Source organism: Dromiciops gliroides, chromosome 1, assembly GCF_019393635.1.
Source record: "Dromiciops gliroides isolate mDroGli1 chromosome 1, mDroGli1.pri, whole genome shotgun sequence".
Lineage (NCBI taxonomy): Eukaryota > Metazoa > Chordata > Mammalia > Microbiotheria > Microbiotheriidae > Dromiciops > Dromiciops gliroides.
Genome location: NC_057861.1, coordinates 391635878 through 391656766, shown reverse-complemented (window position 1 = coordinate 391656766; position 20889 = coordinate 391635878). Strand labels below are relative to the sequence as shown.

The 20889-nt window shown below is 40.9% G+C and overlaps 1 pseudogene; it reads left to right on the top strand.

Moving 5' to 3' along the window:
• The first annotated feature begins 756 nt into the window (after nucleotides 1-756).
• On the top strand, nucleotides 757-2461 carry LOC122749651 (annotated as a pseudogene).
• The last annotated feature ends 18428 nt before the right edge of the window (nucleotides 2462-20889 follow it).

Below are 20889 nucleotides of genomic sequence, written 5' to 3'. Positions count from 1 at the left end.
TTTTCCTTTCCCATCCTTGCTACTTTACCTGCGTGACCTTGGGCAAGTTACATAGCTTCTATAGACCCTGTTCCTCATCTGTAAAACGAGAGGGTTGGATTAGATGGTTTCCAACATTCCCTTTGAGCTCTAATTCTGTTTTAGTTAAATGCATTTTGCATTTTAATTCATATGCTATTTGGTAGGATCTCACATGAACATGTATTGGTGGGGGGGCTCAAGTCATGATGACCTGAAACTGTATTCTGAATATGGGCAGAGCTAATAGGAGTGCTGCTGGTAGAGAATTATAAATATTTTATGCTATATATTTAGGACTACTCATCATTCTTTGTGTTTGAGGGTGTAGTCTAGTTTATTAGGAGCTCAGGTTTCCTAGAGGATTATGTATGTACTCAAGAGACAATTATGCATGTCTGATCTACCCTGTTGTTTTTAGTTCTCCCTTTGAAACAAGCTTGAAAGTGGTGAGGAAACCTAGTTTCTTTATCAGAACTGTTTGGGGGCAGACAGAGGGCTTGAACTACCATGAGAAGTTCATCAAGGACTTGAAAGAACTGTGTGAACTACTACTTGCTCTAATATTGGGGCCTATTCCCTAACTTCTATCTCAATGAATTGTTTAATGAAATAACATGTTACTTTTCCCTGAGTGCCATAGAAAAATAATTGATTATCACTTGCTTGGATGCCAGCAGGAAAGAAAACTGTTTGTGCTGTCATCCTGGGAGAATGAATGAAGCTGCTGAATAGACAATGCTGGATATGCACCCAAATTCAAGAAACAAAGCTGCAGCTGAGAAGCTGCAGAAGATGATAAACCTGATCTTTGAGTTTAAGTAAGGGGAAACAAGTAAATTTATTTATTTATTTAGTCTGGACCTATGATTTTTATTGGAAAAGGCATTTTCAGGTGAGCAAATTCCCTTTTCCAGAGCAGATCAAAACTACTCTGTAACTTACATTGTCAGAGGCCCCTATAGTTTACAGTGTTAGAGGCCCCTAGTGTCCTCTAAATGAACTGGTCAAGTTGCACAATCAGCATGTGTTAGAGGTGGGCCCGCTCCATGTATGTCTTAGAAGTTGCCCTAGACAGCTTTTCCCCGGTCTTTCTTTGACTCTTTCCAGTGGGCCTGTTAGGATCTTCCTGGAACCGGTGATTTTAGTTGAGATCTAATGTCATACCCATATTGCCTTCTTTTTTTTTTTTTTTTTGCATTGAAAGTAGAAAACAAGAATCTGTTTTCTAAAGCAAGGGACCACGTCCTCAAAAGACCATAGAACACATAACATAGAAAAAGCATTGACTATTAAAGAAAATAATAAATTTGAAACCTTTATCAAATAATTATAATCCTCACCAAATGTCCTCAGATTGAATTAGCTTGGGTGGATGGGGAAGTGAGAAAAGGAAAGTACAGAATTGGGTTGGTAGATGTCTTTAAACATATGCTTAATTTCAGTGTGTTGCTATAAGTGAATTGCTATAAAACAGTGACAACATATTATGCCTAGACATATCAGTCTGCTTTTCCTGATTTTGATGGTCATGGTAATGAAGCTGATACTCCCTAAAAAGATAAGAATGTATGTCATAAGGAACACAATGCAGTGAGACAAATTAAATGTTCAAATTATTGTTTTCTGTAGGCCAGTCTAGTTTTGCCCAAACTTCCTCAGAGGCCTGGTCTAATCTAGGGCTCCCTCATAGATTATTCCTCTCAGCAAAACCCAGGAGGTTCTAGGCCTAAGGGCTGTGGATCTTCTGGAGAAGCCAGTGTGGGCTTAAATGGATTCAGTTTCCTCATACATTGAGGAATTGGGACTATCCAGAGCTAGACCAGCCTCCCTCATCTCTTCCTGCTATTTATTGCCAACAAAGGCAGCTCTCCCTGGATTAGTACTAGTCCGGGCTGATCTCAATAGGAATCTGAAGGAATGTTGACTTTAAGAATGCAGCGCTTTTCCTGACAGCAGACAAGATGGCAGAAGAAGAAGCAAACCTTCCGTAAGTTCACGTAGCGTGGCGTGGACATGGATCAGCTCCTGGACATGTGTTATGAACGAGCTCATGCAGTTGTACAAGCTCTCGGCAGCGGCGGAGACTCAACCGGGGTCTTCGGCACAAGCAGCATTCCCTCTTTAAGTGCCTGAGGAAAGGCCAAGAAGGAGGCACCCCCCATGGCAAAGCCCGAGGTCGTGAAGACACACCTTCGAGACATGATCATCTTGCCAGAGATGATGGGCAGTATGGTGGGCGTCTACAATGGCAAGACCTTCAATCAGGTTGAAATTAAGCCTGAGATGATTGGACACTACCTGGGCGAATTCTCTATCACCTACAAGCCTGTGAAACATGGCCGGCTGGGTATTGGAGCCACTCACTCCTCTCGTTTCATCCCTCTCAAGTAACCCAGATCCTAACAATAAAAACAAGAAGGTTCTTGTGAAAAAAAAAAAAGAATGCAGCGACCCATCATTCCACTGATTACTTTCCTGGGGCTCAGGCTTTGTGAATTCTGGAAGAGAGCTTCTGCTCTACTAGTTCTACTCTAGCTAGTTCCTTTCTGGGCACATAAAACCTGCAGCCAGTTTTGCATCCTTGAGTATTTTTGTTTGAGAGATACCCAGGATGGAGATTCAATACAATCCCAGTTCTCACATAGAGGTTCTCCCCCATAAAGCACATTGCCTCCCTTCAGAATATTCTGCCTACATACCTTCTGATTCTGTCTTTCCCAAAGTTTATTTTTCTGTATAATATGTGACCTGGAACACTCAAAAATGGGTTCAATTTAAATGGAAAGATTATCATGCTTAATGTTCTAAGTTTCTTTTTTTTTTACTTTACTCAAGTTATCTTTGAAGGTGTTTTGTTTTCCTCCCTCTCAATTTAGAGGGGAAGGATATGAGACCAGCCTAGCCTGGTGGAAATAAGAATGGATCTGGAATCAGTGGACTTGAATTTTAATTATGGCTCCACCACTGCCTTCCTGTGTGACCTTGGGCAAGTTACTTAACCAATACGGGACTCATTTAATTCATCTATAAAATGAAGGGCTTAGACCAGAAGACTTTTGAAGCACCCAGTATGCTACCTTTAAGTGAGATGTATGCCTATGCCTATTATATTTATATATACACATTACATATGTAATTTGTGTATATATGTGCACAAGCATATATACATAAATTATATACACATATGTGTACATACATGACATGGAATGGGAGGACCGTGCATCCATCTACTGTCTCTGGTCAGTTATACATGGCAGTCAGTTGGCCAAGTCCTGTGCTAAGTTTAAAGACAAAAAGACTTTAAAAAAAGACAGTTGCCGGACGCAGCTAGGTGGCCAGTGGATTAAAGCACAGGCTCTGGATTCAGGAGAACCTGATTTCAAGTCCTGCCTCAGACACTTGACACTTACTAGCTGGACCCTGGGCAAGTCACTTAACCCTCACTGCCCCTCAAAAAAAAAAAACACAAACAACAACAACAACAACAACAAAAAGACAGTGCCTTCCCTTAAGGAATTTAGAGTCTAAAGGGGGAAGGCATCATACAAAAAAGGCTGAAAAGGATGGGGGAAGGGCAGCTGGAGAAAGTACGGAAGGAAAGTCTCAAAGTAATGCAGCCAGGTAAAAGATGAGGAAATGTTCTGAGCTGAGCTCCTTCCTTAAATGGAGGTGTTGGAGTCCATGGCTCCACCCTTCAATCCAAATTCAGAGGATGATGATGAAGTGGAATCCTAAGGCTGATGGGATCTTGCAGGATTATGAGGTTTTCCCAATAATGAATTTCCTAGAGCATGGTGAAGTCAGAGGAGCATGGACGATATTCTCCAGCTACTACTGAATGAAATGTTCCATGTTGGGAAGCCAGTTTCTGGCCATAAATAAATGACATGGGCTGGTGCTGTGATGACAGGAAGTTTTCTAATTGACTTCAGAGACAGAAGGACTAATGATGCAACCAGAACCTAGTTCATACATGGAAGGATCCATTCATACTTCCCTTTCCACACCTTTCTCTGCTCCCCCCACCCCCCACCCCCGCCACTTCCCCCACTTTTTCCTTCCTGGCTATGAGCAGAGCAGTTGTTGCTTTGAGCCCCCACAAAGGAAAGGGGCAACAGTGACAGCTGCATCTGTCTTATTTTCCCAGTCATCTGCAATGGGTCTGTGAATACTCAGCCCCTTTGTTTCATCTCCTGTTCATTCTTTCTTTTTTTTTTCTTTTTTTCTTTTTTTTTTTTTGCGGGGCAATGGGGGTTAAGTGACTTGCCCAGGGTCACACAGCTAGTAAGTCAAGTGTCTGAGGCCGGATTTGAACTCAGGTACTCCTGAATCCAAGGCCGGTGCTTTATCCACTGCGCCACCTAGCTGCCCCCTGTTCATTCTTTCTTGATCTTAAGCAAATGAGTATTCAGAAATGGAATGGAGAAGGTTAAGAACTTGAGAACTTTAGGAAGAGCCATCAGAGGTCTAGCAACTGGAGTTGGTAGTACAGTCAGCTAATAGTCAGAGAAGATGAATCCAGTGAGGGACCAGTAATGAGGAGTGACTTGCTTGACTATGCTAGGCTAGTCCCTGAGATATTGAGCCCCTGTGAAAAAGGAAGTGACTTGTTTATGGCTGTGCCTTGCCAGAAATGAATTGGGCCGGGGCTGGAACTTTATGAAGAGAGAAAAGGATCCCCAGGGCCAGAAGTAAGTACCTTGGCCACAAGTTTCACTTATATTTTTTCAGTCATGTCCCAACTCTTCTTGACCCAATTTATGGTTTTCTTGGCAGAGATCTTGGAGGGTTTTCCATTTCCTTCTCCAGCTTATTTTACAGATGAGGCAACTCAGACAAACAGGGTTAAGCTGACTTGCTCAGGGTCATTCAGCTAGTCAGTACTATGAGGTCAGGATTGAATTCAGGATGAAGAATATCCACTGTACCACCTAGGTTCCCTAATTTCTACAATCTACGTTTTAGTATCTTTGGGCATCAAATTTGAGTACATTCTCCTCAGAGACCTTGTCTTGTGTATGGGAAGGAGAACACCACTCTTACTAGGGAGAAATGTCTTCATACCTACCACTTAAACTTTTGAACTCACTCTTCTCAGGGACTTCTGTCTATATTTTACATTTACCTCTCTGTTACACGTCCCCTCCTCTTCCCCCTTCCCCTCTTACCTTTAATAGTAGAATGTAAGCTCTGTGAGAACAGGGTCAACTTCATTTCTGTCTTTGTATCCCCAGCATCTAGCACTGTCTCCCTGGCACATAGTAGGGACTTAATGTTTATTGAATAAATGAGAATGATATTTAAAAATGAAAACAAAAATGTACAAGACAGTAGACACCTCAGATTTTCCCCAGTTTTCTACTGGAGGTTTTTAGGAACTTGTCTTGAAAGTGATAATGCTGAAGATGTCAAATGGATATTCCACAGGATATTACAAGCATTCATTTTGTAACCTTGCAATGTTAGTGAGATCTAGTTTTCTTTGTGTGACTTTGCTGATAAATGCTAGACGTCTGCTCAGTCCCAGTCGGGTGTCGCTGATTTGGGAGATAGTTCTTATTAAATGAAGGAATAGAGAGAAACATGTAAGCTATGGAGCATGAAACCTTAAATTTGAAACTGCTGCATTATTTCCCCAAAGAGCCCAGGTTTGGATTGTGGGGTAGAAAGGCTGTGCAGGAAGAAGGGTGTGGTGTAGGTTAGCATTTCAGTATCATTCACCCCAGAAAAGTCGAAGTGTCCCCTAAGGACCAGAGCATGATGGGGACAAAGGGATCCCCTGCTCATATTGTCCAGTACCGCTAGTATAGCTTAAAAAAAGCACATTGGGAGAGGCAATTTACTTAATGGCACCATGGTCATCTGGAACAGTTAATGAACCTCTCCTGAAAACACACCATTTCCTTATCTCCCACAGCATTCAGAGCGTGGCTTTGGTTTGCTTTTTCAGGCTATCCTTTTTACATGGGCTGCTTGGCCAACTCCGCCTCCAGTAGGAAGGGATTGATTTCCCATAGTGCTGCCCCAGCAGTGTCCTCCTTTCCCAGATTCACTGCTGAGACCCTACTGGAGCAGTTGCAGTTGCCTGGCTTCAAGCTTGAGGCCCATTTGGAATAAGAAACTCCAGAATTTTCAAGGGGACCTGCAACCTCAAGGACTAGATTTTTCTTCTTCCAGACCCCAGTGGGAAGCCCCGTGTCATATTCAACCAATTCCTCCATCTGTGCACCTAGGACAAGACACTTCATTTCCCTGAACTTCAGTTTCTTCACCTCTATTTCACCACAGAGGTAAAATGCTGACCACTTTCCTAATCCAGTTTAGCCACAAGAATCAAGCTCTGGCAATGATAAGTTCATCCTGGAAGTTTTGCACTCCTCCCAGTGCCAAAGGGCTTTTCAGAAAAGCTTCATATGCCACTTGGTTTTAAAATTGGTTAATGCACTTATTATATAATGTCTTATCTCACTAACAGATTGTAAGCTCCATAAAGGCAGGATCAGTGCCTTATTTAAACTTTGTATCTCTCCCATCACCTTACAATGTACTGCACACAGTAGGTATTTCATAAATGTTTATTGAATTGAACTGACTTTAAAGATCTGATTTTTGGATTTAATTTGAAGATCCATAAACTCAGCCTTATTCATTTAGGGTCTTCTCCCTTTCCCTACTTTTTATCAATTGTTTCAAAGAGGTGGAAAAAAGGAATAGGGGGTTAGGTGGCGATAGGTACACATGTAACAGCAAGACAAATGGCAGGGTGTCCCCAGATGGGCAGTTGAATGGGATATGAAGCATAGTCTGGTCTGAGACCAGTTAGAGATAGTAAATTTGTACTCACTTTCTTACCAATCAAGATAATTCATTCCCTGGGTGGGAGTTCCAAAACTGAGTGGATTAACTGCCCCCAGTGGATGAATCAACTAATCAACAGAAGAAACAAATGAGAATTTGACTCTGAAAGAGGAGTTCAAACAAATGTGGAAGGTGAGGAACATGAGAGGAAAGCTAGTTTTCCTACGTAGGTTTTTCTTTAGGTTACATAGAACTGGAGATTTGCCATAATTTGGTATTAAGACAGAGATACTGCTTCCAAATACTGATTCGTGTGATTTTAAGTCTTCCACTCTCTTTTTTTGCTTATTGAGCCTTGAAATTTCTTTAACAGAGGAAAGAAACTAGAATTAAAGATCTTCTATAATTAAAGATCCGTCTTAAAGTGCAAGTCTCTTGATAAAGAGCTAACTTGGATTTAAATTCACATTAAAGAATGATCTCAGATTCTTTTCAGAGAACAGGATTAGATGGGAGTGGGTGGAGATTAAGAAGCTATTTCACATCTCAAAGAAAGAGCAGGGGGAATGACATGGAATATGGAGGTGAAGGCCCTGAAGATAAACTTTGCCTTCATCATTTTGTATTCTTCTTGCTGTATCACCAAAGATTTCCATCCCAACAACAGACTGCAGTAATGAGGCTGGCTGGGACAGCCTGTACTCTTCTGTGGCTATGCTGGATTTGTAGATTTGTCTGTTTCCCAAACGAAATGAACCTGATTATTACTTTTCAGAAAAAATAAAAAGTCTTGTAGATGATTGGTTTGGAAGGGGGAGGCAGAGAAGGAAAGGGAAAAGAGTATAGGTAGGAAACAGGGAGTTATGGAAAGGCAGTTCAAAGATCTGGGTTGAGGTTTTATTTATTCTCTTTGCCAGCTGTGCAAACTTGGGCAAGACCCTTATCCTCTCTGAGTTTCAGCTTCCCCAACTGTAAAATAGATATAATAGTACTCTTGCTACCTCCTTCACAGGCTTCTTGGGAAGATTACGTGAGATAATATATGTTGAGTGCTTTGTTAGACATGAAGCAGGTTATTATTTTAAATAGATATAATCGGGCAGATAGGTGGCACAGTGGATAAAGCACCAGCCCTGGGTTCAGGAGGACCTGAGTTCAAATCTGGCCTCAGACACCTGACACTTACTAGCTCTGTGACCTTGGGCAAGTAACTTAACCCTCATTGCCCCACCAAAAAACAAAACAAACAAACAAAAAAGATATAATTATATATGTGTGTGTTATATGTCTGTGTGTGTGTATGTATGCATGCATATATTTGCTTGTGCTCTCTCTTTAAAGTATGAGGACTTCAAATCCAAAAAGAAAAGTTTATCTTTTATCCTAGAAGCCAATAAAAGCCACTGAAGCCTTATTGAGCCAGGGAGATAGCATGCCCAGACCTGTGCTTTAAAAATATCCATTTGGTACTTGATAGTGGTTGAGGTGTAGAGGCTTGAGGCAGGGAGGCTAGTGGGAGGCTATTACAACAGTCCAGGCAAGAGATGATGATGATCTGAACTAGGGTGGTAGCCATGTGACTGGAGAGAAGGGGATGGATTCAAGAGAAATTCAACTTAAATACTTGAAGTTATAATATGATGAAGCCAGGAATTAAAATAAACTATTAGGAAGAAATTAGAAGACTCAAATATTGAAGAAGCATTAATTACTCATGAGTAATTAAATATACAAAAAAGTGACAACACTAAATTAATTTATTCAGTACTGTACTGATCAAAACTTATCAAAAGAATATTTAATAAAGCTAGAAAAAAATTAATGAAAACACATTCAGGAACAAAAGACACAAAATTTCAAGGGTAATAATGAAAAAAAGTGGAAAGGAAGGGGATCTAACAGTACTAGATCTCACTTTATATTACAAATCAGAGAAGATTTTGCAGAACATAGAGATAATGAAAACAAGAAGTACTTTTGGAGCATGCATGGGGGGTGAATTCCATTTTATTAGAATCCACAGAGTTGGCTTATTTCCCCCTCCCCTCCCAAACAAATACTTGCCTAGGTAAGGATGAAAGTCAGGCCTTGAATATGTTGTTGATTCTGGGCTGGAATAACATATGACCTTCCCCTCCATGCTCCCTCCCTGCAAAAGACTTGACATTATTTGCGAGACACTGAAGCAAAGATCCCAGAGAGAAGGATTGGTTACCTGGAAAAATATAGGAAGTAGGAATATACAGAAATGGAAAAAGGGAGGAACTTTCAAGTTCTCAGGAGAAACACAGGATATCTTTTACTCAAGAAGCTAATTAGCTGACGAGCATTTTGAGAGAGCCCAATTCCCCTTCAACAATCTCTGCACTCTTAAGACTCCAGGGGAGAAGCATGGATCATCTGCAGAGGGCTAATTATGCCAACTTCACCTTGGAAATGACACTGAGGGGGTGGCAGAGGTGGCAGTACCCTTATAGTATCCTATTTTAAGGTCTAACAAATATTGGGGGAAAACCATTTTTAACGTTTAGCGTGTTGACAGCCACTAATTTAAAAATGAGCTATGGAGAGCAAAGCCCATCAGTCTCACAATGGATGAGTCAAGAAGTTTCCCTGAGTAAGCAAATCTGTCTTTGGATTATTTACAGGGCTTATTCTGGGCAAAATTGGGATGTTCTTTCCCCTTTTTATTCTGCTATATAGTCTTTTCCACTTCTATTTTCCGTATCTTAGATATGCCATCTTCAGACACCTAGTTCCTTCATCCTTTCCTCAGGGTGTTCAGGAATCACATGAAGAGCTTTCCCTTCCCATTGGTGGGAATTCTGTGTAATTATGAGTGTCTGACTATAAAAAGCACCGTGATGGGATGGATATAGATCCTGTCTTGCAGCCAAGAAAACCTGAGCCCCTCACACATACTGTCTGTGTGATCCTAGGAAAGTCATTCAGTTTCCTAGTGCTCTGGGTAGTTCTCTAAGACGACATGTTGCAGAGACAGCACTGGCCTTTCTTGGTAGGATTTTCACCTTTACTAATGAAATTGCAGCTCCAATACCTTTAAACCTGTGAGGAGTGCTGAGTGAGAACTTTTCTGATGAAGGATGATGGAAGCTGTGACTCATCAGTTTGGTTGGAGTCTTGTTAATATGGTGGAGTGATTGATTGATAGGTTCAGGCATAAATTTCTGGAGACATAATACCTTGAGAAACAGTGGGGTGCAATGGGAAGAGAGTTGATTGAACTTAGAGACAGGAGTTTGAGTTTGAATCTCAACTCTGACACTGGGTGATTATGGGCAAATCAATCAACTTAACTGGTCCTCAATTTCTTTTTTTTTTTTTTGGTAGGGCAATGAGGGTTAAGTGACTTGCCCAAGGTCACACAGCTAGTGTCAAGTGTCTGAGGCTGGATTTGAACTCAGGTCCTCCTGAATACAAGGCCAGTGCTTTATCCACTGCACCACCTAGCCTCCCCCCCTCAATTTCTTTTTAAGAGGTGATAATAATCTTGTATTACTTTTTATATTTCACAGGATAATGTATAAAAGACACTTTGTCTCTTTTAAAAATAGAATTTTTTTATCAGGCTTTTGTTTTTACATTGCTTAGATTCCCCTTGTATCTTTTCCTTTCTCCCAGAGAGCTTCTCCATGTTACTCTTAGCTCAAAGGACAGTTTATATTGGACTTTCCTCATTAGTAGAGATTAATTACTTAATGTTCTTCACCTATATGAGGGGTAGAGTTGGTGAAAGCTAGAGAGAAGAGAGATCTTGGTCTTCTGGTATCAGCTTGGAGAGAGAAGTCACATCATTCTGAACTGTCTTCAGGTCCCTGAAGGGAGAAAGACTCTGTGAAGAACCCCTCATGTAGAAGACATGGCCCTTCCATCATGTCCCCGTTCCCAGCTTACTACAGTAGAAATTTGGGAGACTTCTCCTTGGGTGAGATTTGAGACTCTCTCAGTTGAGATGACTTTCCTTGCTCCCAGTAAGAGAGGTCCTTCACGGGGCAGCTAGGTGGTGCCGTGGATAGAGCACCGGCCCTGGATTAAGGAGGACCTTAGGTCAAATCCGGCCTCAGACACTTAACACTTACTAGCTGTGTGACCCTGGGCAAGTCACTTAACCCCAATTGCCTCACCAAAACAAACAAAAAATTATTAAAAAAAAAAAAAAGAGGCGAGCTCCTGAACTCATGACACAATTGCTCCAAAAAACATCCAAATAATGCCATAGGAAAATGCCTGGAGCAGCAAAACTCACAGAAGAATGTGCTGAAATCATCTAGTGAATGTGGTAAAAAGTTTTAACAGTCGGTTAGATAATGGAGAGACGCCAGTTTTTTTAGGATCACCCTTTTGGGGAGGAGACCAACAGCATGAGCTACGCACACCAGTCTGCCTGCGACACACGCCAGATTGCCTGCTGAGCACTCGACTTCCGGGGTGTGAGCTTAAAAGGCAAGGAGAGAACGGAAGTGGGGCTTTTTACCTGCTCCGCTGGTCTCCTGGCTGCACTGAACAGACGCTGACTGGAGTTCGACTCGGCCCAGCTCTCGGTTAACAGCACGCGCTTGACTCGGTCTCTCTCCCCAAAGGTGGCCTTGGGTTTTGGTGAGTTTTATATGGAATATAGACTAAGCCTAGACTTAAGACGATTTGTATTGTATTTCTACTTTCCTATCCTTCTAATCAACATCACCTTGTGACTACCATACAATAAAAGCTCTATCTAGAAAACCAGAAGCTGCTTCCATTTACTAGTCTGGGAGATAAATTAAGGGAAAGGTTAAGTAGGGGAGATTTATGATCTAATATCCAATTTTAATCTCACACCAAGAACGGCTTGGAAGGTCAGAAGGAGGAAGCTGCTGTGCTGATACAGGAGTCGGGCCCAACCCCAAAGTCACCCTGACACAGATCCAGTCTCAGGAAGTCCTCACCAGAGAAGGAGACCCCCAGAGCCTCTGAATCAGCTGAAGCACCAGTGTTGTCTGGAACTAAGCTCACAGTCTGGTGAGTGGGCTGAGCCCTGGGCAGGGGGGAGACTACAGGGGTCTATGCTGGTGCTAAGACAGAACTTGGATTTTACACCCCTGCTAAGAACCAGGAGGTAGGCTCAAGTAGCAGTGGCCCAGGTGGGGGAGGGGCACAGGCTCATCAGAGCTAACAACCACAACACACAAAGCTGGTTGATTAGCAAGTTGGTCGGGGTCATCTGAAGACCAGGAAACAGGTCAGGTGAGTGAAGAACCTGATTCTCCTTAAATCATACCACCTGGGACTTCTTAAGCTTGGGATACTGCAGCCTGGAAACAGTGCCCCACTTTAAGGAGCTAAAAGTCAAGTAAAAGAAAGGCAAGATGAGCAGACAGAGAAAGGTGAGGACCATAGAAAGTTTCTTCAGTAACAAGGAAGACCAAGGGGCACCCTCAGAGGAAGATGTGAACATCAGGGTCCCTATATCTAAAGCTTCCAAGAAAAATATGAATTGGTCTCAGGCCACAGAGGTGCTCAAAAAGTATTTTGAAGATAAAGTTAGAGAGGTAGAGGAAAAAATGGAAAGAGAAATGAGGGTGATGCAGGAATGACATGAGAAAAAAGTCAACAGCTTGCAAAGTCAAATGGGCCAAATGGAAAAGGAGGTACAAAAGCTCTCTGATGAAAATAATTGCCTAAGAATTAGGATTGAACAAATGGAAGCTAGTGACTTTATGAGAAACCAAGACACAATAAAGCAAATCCAAATGAATAAAAAAATAGAGGGCAATGTGAAATATCTTCTGGGAAAAACTGCTGACCTGGAAAATACATCCAGGAGAGATAATTTGAAAATTATTGGTCTACCTGAAAACCATGATCAAGGAAAGAGCTTAGACACCATCTTCCAAGATATTCTCAGGGGAAATTGCCCTGAAATTCTAGAAGAAGAAGCTAAAATAGAAATTGAAAGAATCTACCGATCACCTCCAGAAAGAGATCCCAAAAGGAAAACTCCTAGGAATATTATAGCCAAATTCCAGAGCTCTCAGGTCAAGGAGACAATATTGCAAGCTGCCAAAGAGAAAGAATTCAAGTACTGTGGAGCCCCAGTCAGGATAGCACAAGATCTAGCAGCTTCTACATTAAAGGACTGGAGGGCATGGAATATGATATTCCAAAGGGCAAAGGAAATGGGATTACAACCAAGAATCACCTACCCAGCAAAACTCAGTGGAAAAAATGGGACTTTAATGAAAAAGAAGACTTTCAGATATTTGTGATGAAAAGACCTGAACTGAATGGGAAATTTGACTTTCAAATACAAGACCCTAGAGAACCATAAAAAAAAAAAATTGGAGCTGGGGGACATACCTGGGGTCGTACAGTGGGTGACTGTCTTGTGTCTGAATCCGGGTTTTGGCTGGGATCCCCCTGGGTCCAGTGGTGGTTCTTTGTCCACTCTGTCACTTTAGATAGGTGATGACATCTTTAGGGTTAAATTGAGGGGTGAAGGGAATTCACTGGGGGAGGGGGAAGGGCAGAAGTGAAATCCTACATGAAAGTAACAGGAAAAGGCTTATGGAGTAGGGGAAGAGATGGGAGAGGAGCAGGGCAGTAAAGGAATTTGACACTCATCAGAAAAGGCTCAAAGACCTTAAACTCATCAGAGCTGCCTCAAGGAGGCACTAACAGACACACCCAACTGGGTGGAGTAATCTATTTAATCTGGGCAGTAAATGATCCTAACACTCATCAGAATTGGCTCAAAGACCTCAATCTCATTAGAATTGGCTCAAGGAGGGAATAATGTACACACTCAATTGGGTGGAGTAATCTCTCTAACCCTGCAGGAAAATAGGAGGGGAAGGGGATAAAGAGAGAGGGGCAAAAGAAGGAAGGGCAGAGTGGGGGAGGGGACAGACAGAAGCAAATCCCTTTTGAAGAGGGATAGGATGAAAGAAGATGGATAATAGAATAAGTATCATGGGGAAGGGAATAGGATGGAAGGGAAACAGTTAACAATAGTAATCATGAAAAAGAGAAAAGGGGGAAAATTATACAAAAGATATCTATAGCAACTCTTGGTGGAGGCTAAGAATTGAGAATCAAGGGAATGTCCATCAATTGAGGAATGATGGAAAAAGCTGTGTTATATGATTGTAGTGGAATGGACTTGTGCTACAGGAAATGACAAACAGGATGATCCCAGAAAATCCTTGAAAGACTAATGAACATCGATGTATGGTGAAGTGAGCAGAGCTGGGAGGACATTGTGCATAGTGACAGCAGTATTGTTCAATGAGTAATTGTGAATGACTTAACTACTCTCAGCTGTGCAATGATCCAAGACAATCCCAAGGAACTAATGAGGAAGATTACTATCCACCTCCATAGAAAGAACTGATAAAAAGAACACTTGTGGATTGTACATATATAACCTGGTTGTGATCTTGTGGAGGGGAGAAGGAAAGGGAGGGAGGGAGGGAGAAAAAAAAATCTGGAACTCTAAATCTTATGCAAATGAATGTTGAAAACTACCCTTACATGTAACTGGAAAATAAAATAAATGTTTGTTGCTAAAAAAAAAAGAGGTCCTTCACTCGCTGTTGTCTGTTATATATGTTCTCTGATTTCTATTTTGCTATTTGTTTGAATGCTATTTGCTATTTATATTCAATGTGGAACTGGCATCTGGTGGGAAGTGAGTCAAGTCTTGGATATATAGCTTGGGGCTCTCCTTTCTCATTTAGGGATAAAGGGCAGGAGGACAGCTTGAACTTAAAATTTACTTCCCCTAGATTAACAATATTTAAGGGAGCATATAGATATGATTCTCTCTCAGTATCCCTTTCTTGGAGGAAAAGAGATTGGCCAGCTTTTGGCCCCAACTTTCTGCTTCCTTTCTTGGTAGCAATCAAAGTCTCCTTGGGAAATATGGGAGGAAGAGATTCTGGAGATTTATTTTTGCCTTCCTTAGAGTCATAACTAGACAGACCCATGTGTGCAGACATAACCCACATGAATAAAATGGCAAACACCATTTTTATACTTAAAATAGTTTTTTTAAAGAAAGAAAAAGAGGAAGAAGATAAAAATAAGCAAATCAAATAATTACACTGAGCAAATCTGCTTTTATATGCAATGTTTCATATCCATGGACCCTGACCTCTGAACAAAAGTTGTAGGAGGTATTTCCTCATATCTTGTTTTTTGTAATTTTGCAACTTTCAATTCCAATTGTTTTGTGAGGGGTTGTTCTTTCCTTTTATGTTGGCTGTGATCATTGTCTATAGAGTTTTCCTGACTCTGCTTATTTTACTTTGTGCCCATTCATGCCAGACTTTCTATGACCCTGTACTTATCATACATGTCATTTCTTAGGCCTCAGTAACGTTCTATTGTATTTCTGTATCATAATTTGTTTAGCTATCTCCCAACCCATGGGCATCCACTTTGTTTCTGGCCCTTTGCTACTACAAAAAATGCTACTGCAAATATTTTGGTTCTGTTGATGACTGCAATGGGAGTCTCTAGGTCAAAGGGTATGGACATTTTAGTTACTTCCTGTGCATAATTCCAAATTGCTTTCGGGAATGGTTGAATCAAGTCACTGCCCCACTAACAATGCATTAGTGTGCCTATGGCTTCACTGTCCTTCCAACTCTTTTCCTGTCTTTTGACATCTTTGCCAATTTGCTGGATACGAAAGTACCTTAGAGTAATTTTGATGTACATGTCCCTATAAGACATTTTGTAAATCTTAGAGTGCTACAGATATAAATATCTGCTCTTATTTTTATTACTTTCTTCAGAAGATTATTACTAGGAAAATTCTCTTTTAAAATTCTTAAAGAATTATTATAATTATTAACTCCAAACAGTAATGATAATGGTGAACATTGCAGGCAATATAATAGGATAGCTATTTTTCAGGGTGAAAACGTGTGTTCAACAAGGTACCCTAAGGGAGAGATGGGAGACAGTATGTGCCAGACAGTCACATAACTATAACTATTTTTATCACTCCCTTCTCTCAGACCCACTGGATACAGCCAAAGATCATGAACCCAAGAGCATGAGGGAAAAGCTGTGCTCTCCAGGTCACCAGCCTTTTCTGCTTCCTGGCTGGCCCTTAGGCCATTACCCAGACCTAGACTCAAATAATCACTAATTTAGGGCTAAAAATAACCCTACCTAATAGTCCTGTATTATAATGTAAGTTCTGTGAAATCTGGAACTATCTAGCTTTCGTTTTATTATTTCCAGCACTTGGCTTGTACTAAGTGCTTCCTTCATTTATTCAATTGTTCACTGATTCACTTATTCACTAAAGCCTGCTTTGGTTACCTCACTATGGCAAGGAGATGACTGACTTCTGAAAGCCCAGACCAGTAAAGGATAAGCTCTGGAAACTCTAATCAAGCTGAAAAGGCTTCAAGTACACTCTGACTGAAAGACTATCTGTTACAGACTAAATGCTGAGCTAAATGCATAGAGACTCAACGAACAGAATGTTAGTTGAAAAGTAAAGATTATGATTATTTTTAGTTACAGCAACTTCTGAAAAGCACTGCTAAGTCACTGAGGAGGTGTGATCCTCATCAATAGAGAGATTACCTGATTATCCACGATGAAATCATGGGTACTTTAAATACATTGTTTTGTGGGTGATTTCCTTGATGTCAAGAACTCCCAGCATTGAGCCTCCCTTCACCAGTGCAGATGGCAACTCCCCTGCAACATATAGTCCTAGAGAGCTTTCTGGGGCACTCACTGCAGGGCTTGAATCCAAGTTCTCCTGACTTTTTGGTCATATTGCTTCTTCTATTGACGTACTTGGTGCTACTTAGATTACTTCATATAGCCTGCCTATAATTCCACCTACTTTTCCCAGTTCTTTGCCACCTAAAACCTCACCACTACCAAGGCACATACCTCTTACTTTATTGAATAGAAAAAATTGATAAATTCCCCCTGACAACTATCCTCTTTTCTTATTCTGGTAAGAAATAAATTGTTGCTATCCCAAACTCTATGATCATGTGTCATGGGCTGAGTCTGACTTAGGCTCATCCTATGATAGTTTAAATTTGAAATTGGAATGAAATTGAGAGAAATTATTATGATGCTATTATATTAATAGCTATTAATTTGTGATCCAGGCTTTTCTCCTTTTATTTCCTCTTTAAGGTCCAACTCTTGTTAAAGTCATTCTCTGAAGGACATGACTGATTGATGAGGTTACTCCTAGCCCTCAAGGAATATGCTCTTCAATCTTGAGTGGGACCCCACCTAACTAGGAGATCTAACTTCTTTTTAGAGTAGAAACAGAATCCAGTCTGAGTGAGTCCTTCCCCTGGGGAAAGGAATGCCTGTCCTTATACTTCTCCAATAGAATTTAGAGTGAGTCAGCTCATGAAGGAAAAAAAAAACAGCCAGAGATATCTGGATGGAGATGGATTCCCCAGCTCACATTACAGGAGGCAGCTGAGTCTCATAATCAAGTCATGTTCTCAGCAGGAGGAGCTGAAGACTTTTAGCCCCTCATTAAATGTCCACCAGTCAAGGTTGGTTTTTGCCTGTCAAGGGCATTCACTTTCAGAAAGGTATTGAAGGCTCTCAGGGTTTTTATAAGGGGTCTTTTGCTACTGAGAGAAACCACTGACCATCAATTTGTTGATTGTCACTAACCTAATTAATAAATTGATTATTAATTACCTAGAAACTCTGTTTCTTGAGGTTTTCATTCATTTCAAAATAATATACTTCCAAGTCATTCAATAGTTAACAAAAGGAGGCTTGCTTAGCCCTAGCAGAAGAATAAATTCAACAAGTATATTCTGTGAGGGTACCATACTGATTCATCTGCACAATAGTGTTAGTCATGATATTGGTTTATAGTCAGAAGCCTCAAAGAGGTATCTTGTGACATTTTATACTCAGATGACTGGAAAGCTATGAGTCAGGCCCCTTAGCTAATTAAGTTTCTTTCTTTCTTTCTTTCTTTCTTTCTTTCTTTCTTTCTTTCTTTCTTTCTTTCTTTCTTTCTTTCTTTCTTTCTTTCTTTCTTTCTTTCTTTCTTTCTTTCTTTCTTTTTTGGTTGAGGCAATTGGGGTTAAGTGACTTGCCCAGGGTCACACAGCTAGTAAGCGTCAAGTGTCTGAGGCTGGATTTGAACTCAGGTCCTCCTGAATCCAGGGCCAGTGCTCTATCTACTGTGCCACCTAGCTGCCCCTCTAATCAAGTTTCAAGGGAGAATTTCAGTATCTCTTAACAAAAAAGAACTAGTCTAACAAATGTGTTTAGGGCCTTAGGAAAAGCTTGCCCAGCCTATATGTCAGGTCCCTAGGAATTATCACTCTGATCACACCATGTATCCCAGAATCAGAGTTTCAAGGGATTTGAGAGATCATATAATTCAACCCATACTCAACAGGAATCTCCTCAAAATGTCCTGAACAAGTGGTCATGAGGGCCCTCTCTCCTTCAAGACCTCCAGTCAGGAGGAACCTACTACCATTCTTTCCCAGCAGGCATTTGCATTTTTGGAAAACTTCAGCTGAGAAAGTTTTCATTTAAATTTGCCTATTTTCAACTTTTACTCACAGATACTAAGAATAATGATATTTCTTGTGCCAACTTTGCCACTGAATTTTAGGGCATGTATCCTTTTAATACCTTTGAGAGAATTCTTCTCTCCCAAAATTAGAGTATATGTCATGTCAGATTACAGACCTGGAACTAGGGTAGAGTACCTGGAGCTTTGCTCCAAAGGGCAAAAAATTTATAAAGAGCCACTAAAAACAATTGTACTCCTCTGAGGTAGCGAGCAACCAATTAGAAGAGGGGAAGGTGTACTATAGTATATATTATATATATTGTACTATAGTAGCCAGTTGTGAGGTTTGTCTTTTTACTCTTATCCCTCAATATTCCCCATCTTTTGCCCCTTCTTCTACTGTGCAAGTTTCAAATTCCCCTATTTCCAGGTGTTAGGGCAGTTGTAACCTATCTACTACCCAGCCATCCACAGTAGCAGCTCAGAAGGTACAAATTCTCTCTCCCCTCACCCAACTTCCTCCCTTCAACATCATCTTGTGTCTGCTGCAAGTGTCCCCCAGAGGGCAGGCTCCAGGGTAGTGATTGGTAAGTAAGAGCCCTGCCTCACTGCTTTTTATTTTGAGAGGAAAAGAATTAGTCTTATACGATGAGTGATATTGATGGGGGCAGCTAGGTGGTGCAGTGGATAGAGCACCAGCCCTGGATTCAGGAAGACCTGAGTTCAAATCTGGCCTCAGACACAACACTTACTAGCTGTGTGACCCTGGGCAAGTCACTTAAACCTCATTGCCCCACAAAAAAAACAAACAACAAAAAAACAGATATTGATGGATTGTGCTCACATCTCAATATGTTATCTGCAAGCCACCTTTTCCTAAACTTCCCTCTTATTGTCAAGGGCACTGCCATCCTTCCCATTGTCCTGGTTGACAACCTTGGTGCTATTTTTCATTCTCTGGTCTCTTTCATTTTACTTATATGCAATCATTTGCTAAACCTTGTCATTTCTTTCACCTCTCTTGAATCCATTCTCTTCTCTCCATCTACAATCTTCCTCTTGCTTTAGGCTTTCATCACCTCTTGCTTAGATTTTTGCAATATCCTAGTAACTGGTCTCCCTGCTATAAGTCTCTGCCATCTCTATTCCATCCTCCACACAGTTGCCAAAGTGATTTTTATTAAAGTCCAGATCTGATCATGTCATTCCCCTAGTCAGTAAATTCCAGTAGCTCCCTATTGACTTGAGGATCAAATGTAATTTCATTTTCATCTTGCTCTTTTATGTTTTTTCTTGCAAGGCAATTGGGGTTAAGAGACTTGCCCAGGGTCACCCAGCTAGTAAGAGTCAAGTTGCTGAGTCCAGATTTGAACTCAGGTTCTCCTGACTCCAGGGCTGGTGCTCCATTCACTGTGCCACCCAGCTGTCCCCCATCTTGCTCTTTTAAAATGATTATTTTTTGTTTTTTAAAAACATTGTATATAATAATTAGTACAGTACTATATAATTTTTAAATAAATAAATATACACATATTGGTGGTGCAGATTAAATGTTTTTTTATTAATGGGTACCTGAGATAAAAACATTTGAAGATAATTGCTCCAAGGAAGAAGACAAGGTTCACAATGTGGTGGTGTGGGATTAGGGGTAGACAGGCCTTATCTTTATTTGTCCTTCAGGTGAATGGGGAGAGAAAGCATAGAGAAGGTCAGTGTGGGATAGTGGAAAGTGCAATGGCCTTGAGACTTCAGTTCTAGTTCTAGCTTTGTTATTAGCTAGTTGTATGAGTGACCTAGGGAAATTCATTTTTCCTTTCTGGTCTTCAGTTTCTTCTTCACCTGTGAAATGAAGGGATTGAATTAGTTGATCACACAGATTTTTTTTTTTTTTTTGGTGAGGCAGTTGGGGTTAGGTGACTTGCCCAGGGTCACACAGCTAATAAGTGTCAAGGGTCTGAGGCCAGATTTGAACTCAGGTCCTCCTGAATCCAGGGCCGGTGCTCTATCTACTGTGCCACCTAGCTGCCTCGATCACACAGATTTCTACCTGTCAGGGCCCTTAGAGGCCATATAGTCTAACTCTCTTATAGAAGAGGAAACTGGGGACTGCCCCCCAAGAGGAAACATGGGACCTAATGTCCCATGGGCTGAGAGGTCTTCCAGTTTCAACACTCTGTGTTGTCTAATTTTGTTCATCAGTGGAATTTTGACATATCAAACACTTTAATATATTAAAATTCAATTAAAAACATTTTGAAGATTCTATTGTCTGTATCTTCATGCTTAACTGGGTAGATTGAGGACAAGTTGATCATTGAGCTAAATGGTCTATTTGGTTCAGTGGTAAAGGTACCTGAATATGACCACATATGGCCTGTCTGGTTACCTTGGTTAATGTTCAAACCAGACAGACCTTTCAATGATTTGTTCCATTCCTTCTTGTTCCTATCCTTAGAAAAAACAGTTTTATGTGTCCTGGACACTGTTACTGTCTTTCATCTCTGTTTCTCTTCAGGCTACACTCC